The sequence below is a fragment of the Haemaphysalis longicornis genome, unplaced genomic scaffold (genome assembly GCF_048455015.1).
Source record: "Haemaphysalis longicornis isolate Haplotype H1 unplaced genomic scaffold, Haemaphysalis longicornis Haplotype H1 scaffold_5, whole genome shotgun sequence".
Lineage (NCBI taxonomy): Eukaryota > Metazoa > Arthropoda > Arachnida > Ixodida > Ixodidae > Haemaphysalis > Haemaphysalis longicornis.
In genome coordinates, this window is record NW_027526385.1 from 50,094 (window position 1) to 54,536 (window position 4,443).

Here is a 4,443-nt window from a genome sequence, read left to right on the forward strand (position 1 = left end):
ACATCCCCCTCGCGAGGGGCACGATCAAATGCAGAGCATTTCCGGGGGCGCACGACGTTAAGTAGTTTGCGTTACGTTAATGTAATGGCACTTGTGGCAACTGCTGACGAGAGAGCGCTCGTCAGCAGTAATTTGAATGAGTCAAGGATATAAGGCGCGTTCGTAGCCTCCCATTCTGTGTCGGCTTTGTGGCGCAGTGGGTAGAGCACCATGTACATTGTGTTCCACCCGCAGGGTCGAGGGATCGAAACCGGGCGCCGGATAGTATTTTTTTTTATATAGTGTAGGGGGAGGGGTGCGGACTACGACTACGGACGTCAACGCGGGTGACATCATGAGTTACTGAAATGCTCTGCATTTAAAAATATCAAAAAACGAACAGTGCTGGAGCATTCAGCACATGCTGGTCTCCAATAATTTCAAAGGTGTGATGTCTTTTCATCTTAGGTTTTCCAGAAGTTTCCAATACAGCTCTGTCACTTCTGCTGTTTACATTTCTAATGTTCCTATTGTGTTAGTTAAGTGGCCGCAATGCTTGTATTGTACGTTTTTCACTCTTAGTCTCCCACGCACGGTGTGCTTGCTTTTAGGTTTTTATTTTCCTTGTGTGGGTGCATGTTCCCACACGACTTGTAATTATGAAACCTCTTGGTGCATATTCTCACTGCATAATTATGTTCACGTAATCGTCGCCAAATCTTCATCTGCGCACTTTAGGGGGTGAATGCTTGGATGCAATGTGTGTACTACTCCTGCTGAACAAATGGTGATGGCCACCAGAGTAGTCAAGATGCGCAACTGCGGAAATATGGTAGCTGCCAGCACATCAGGGTTTTACGAGTGAGTGTCAGTTTTAAGGGCACCCCGACTTACCTGGTAACGACTGCAGGGAAGCAAGATACACAGTAGCACTGTCTCAAGTGCATGCCTGTCACTTTTATACAACTGTCATTGCACAACACTCACCCACTTGTTGGGAGATGTGGAAAGCGCTAGTTTGGTGTACTGGGTTGATAAATATGTTGCTGGAACAGGCTTTCAGTGGGGGATTTTACTAGTCCATAAATTTCGCATGGATGCACTTCACGATTGTTCTAAAGGTCACATTGAGCCTCGTTGCCTTTTGCTGCAATCGAGACTGCTGTCAATACAGCCAGAGCTCAAACCTGTGGCTTCATGCGCTGCGATGGCATATTGTAACCACCAAAGCGTATGCACTGCTCAAATATGCACTGTAAACTTCCCAGTATTTGTGCAGCGGTTTCTTGGTATTGTGGTGGTGACAGACCTGTCAGCCAGTGCAGTTTCCCCTAGCCTGTTGGTGACTAAATCTACTGTTGTGCATGGAAAGCGTTTTCTATGAAATTTATTAGAGTGCTTATGAAATGTCTCGGGAGTGTTTCAGTTCTGTTCCCCAGGTGGCCTCGATCCATCTGCAGCTCTCCCCTAAGGCACACCTCATAGCCCAGGTGTAATGATTCGATGTGTTTGTTGACTCTCAGTGCATCCTAGTTACAATCCTGTCGAACTTTGTATTATACATCATTGTCATTTTTTCAGTTGTTCCCTCCTGAGAATTCACTGTGGTATGCGGTCACTGTTTGTCACTCCATCATCTTACTCATGTCAATACATTTGGTTTCACTACAGTGCATGCAGTTGCCTGGCTTGTGTAGTCGTACAAATTTTTGTAAGAAATTGCAGAAGAGGCTTAAATTTCTTTGTTGTTTTTTTTTTGCGTGTAAAAAATCATGGTTGATCCCTCTTTCATAGGAATTGGCAAAACACGAAAGTGAAAGGGGCCTTCACAGGAGCAGTTGAATGTTAAAGGAATTTCCTTCTTGTGCGAAGGGTTCGCGAGCCTGACCCTGCCAGACGAAGTGACACTGACACGCAAGAAACAAAAAACAGGGGAGGGTGCCTCAATTCACGCGCGTCCCCCGTACACGAAGGCACCGGCATCGAGGTGCCAACTGTCGGTGCTCATTAGCGTCATGATGCGCTACTTCGCTTTGCCTCTTCTAGCAACGCCACCTAGAGAAGGTTGCTTCTAGACGGCGCGCACCATCTGAATGAGTCATAGGAAAGGACATAAGGCGCGTTCGTAGCATTGCTGACGTCTCGGTTCGTAGCGCAGTGGGAAGAGCGCCACGTACCTCCCGTGGCGGCCAGAGAGTTGTGGGATCGAAACCGGGCGCCGCCGCGCCAGTTGCATTTTTTCTGGCGACGTCACTTCCGTGACGGATATCACGTCACCAAAATCTTTGTGTAGCAGGGCACAAAACACTTTCGTGTTAAAAATTCTTCATTTTTCAAGTCTCATATATTACACAGTACCTTTTGTGTTGCAATTAAATTAGGTATAGCCCTTCTCGCTTGCTTTTTGTAATATTTATTTTCGTAAACTATTCTAAGCTTGTTGTCGGGAGTTGTTAGGTATTATTTTTTAACTTATTGTTCTCGCTTTGGAAACAGCACCAGATTGTTCTGTCATTTGCATGCGTGTAACTTCTAGGCTCGTAATGTTTCCTTCCTCGCAAATAAATGAACTGTCAAAATGCAGCAGCCCTGTTGTTTGTTATTGCCTTCTCATCCGCGTTGGTTACGCTCCACAAGCACAGCCCCTTGCTATCTCGCCAGTTGTTGAAAGAAAGGTGGGGGGAAGCTGTGCTATCTCCAACTGCCAAGAGTCCGACCCTAGTGAGTGTGCTCAGCTGTGTGTGAGCCTCAAAACTCCAAAGAAGCCGTCTCAACTGCAGGTGTGCAGTGCAGGACAGTCCACTTACAAAGCAGCAGCTCTGAGGCTTAGATGTGTGCAAACATCAGATTTTCAACTCTGAACTGAATACCAATAAGGAAAAACAATAAAATAGAGTAAAATATTTTTCAATGCAGCTATGCTTTAAGTGTGGGGCTCATGAAAATCCTACCAAAAAAAAAAGTTTCGTTCATGTGGCCAGGGCTTCTCACACCTGTGTTTCATAAACAACAAAAAACAGTACAAAGAATTAAGACAAGGTACCAAAGCAATGAAACAACAAAAATAAAACATGGCTAATTGCTAATGTTGCATATGCGAAACTTTTGCAATTTGCAGGGCTTTTCACTGAACATATTCCTATCATGTTTTTGCACAAAAACAAACAAAGGCAACTCGCACAAGTTAGACGAGTGTAGTGGACCAATTTTGCTGCCTTCCAGCTTTCCAGCATGCCTGGCAATAATGCTCTCAGATAAGCCCACGAAACACAAACCTCAACCCTTCGATGAACACAGAATGAGTTTGTGTGACTGCAGTGCGACCCCCTCCAACAAATGTTCCCGGATCTAAGGCATGCCTGGCATGCAGAAGTACAGGAAGCAGCACCAAAACGTTCCATGTTTACATTCCACAGACAGAGTGAGAGTGCCCTCTCAGAGGGGCTGTACTCTCTCCAGCCACTGGAAAAAGGTGCTTGCCTGCTGGCATTGGTATGACCACATGCCTTGTGAACAGGCAGCAATTCTTGGCTGCTTACTCGTGCTACGGTTGACAGAAATACTTCCTTTGGGCTTCAAGATTCTGCGGTCAATCACTGTTCCAAACATTCTCTGCGGTTAGCATACACTTGTTTCGAGCACAGTTTACACCTGTTAGGCACCGTGCAAGATGGTGATGATGATGATCAGTGGTTCCCCCTTTGAAACAAGGTTAGTCTTCCTCTCATGGACAAGCGCCCTTGGAAAGTAAAGAAAGCATGTTAATCCATCTAAGCAGACCAATTTTTAGCACGTCTTATTGCTGATGACTGCATCCTGATTCAAGTATTTAGTTATCCCGTGAGAACCCCATTCTTAACAAATCTCCTCCTAGTTTCTGCACACAGTGTGAAACTTTGCCAATGGAGATCAACTCCAAGAAGCCGTCATTTCATTCCTTACCAACATCCGAAGATAACTGCTTGAACATACAGCTCTTCACTACACGGTGTCTATGATTAATGGTACTTGAATGTCCCCTTTAATTACAGTTTGGTACAAATGGAGCAGGTTTTTTTTTTGAAGCTCAAAAGTTAATTAAACTGCTCAAGAGTTCAGACTCGCCTCATTGAGCAGTTTCAGCTGCAAAGCTATGCGCTTGATGTCAGTTGCATCATGTTTAACCCTTTGAAGGTCAAATTTTTTGCCAAATGCGACCCCCAAGGTCAATTTTTTTATTGCTGATTTAAATTTTTTGGACAAATCTATTTCGAGAAAAAATTGCAACTTTTTTATGGTGACCATAAAGTGACAAAAAAATTGTGTTGTTATCTACACATGGTATATTCGTGAGAAAAACAAGTGCGGGCGCAAGAAGCGGATGAAGGAAACTGAAAGTAGCTGCTGCGTGCCCACGCGTGACCGGATGTGCAAGTAATAGCCCATGGACTGCTGTAGTAAAGCATAAAGAAAAGAAGAGCCATC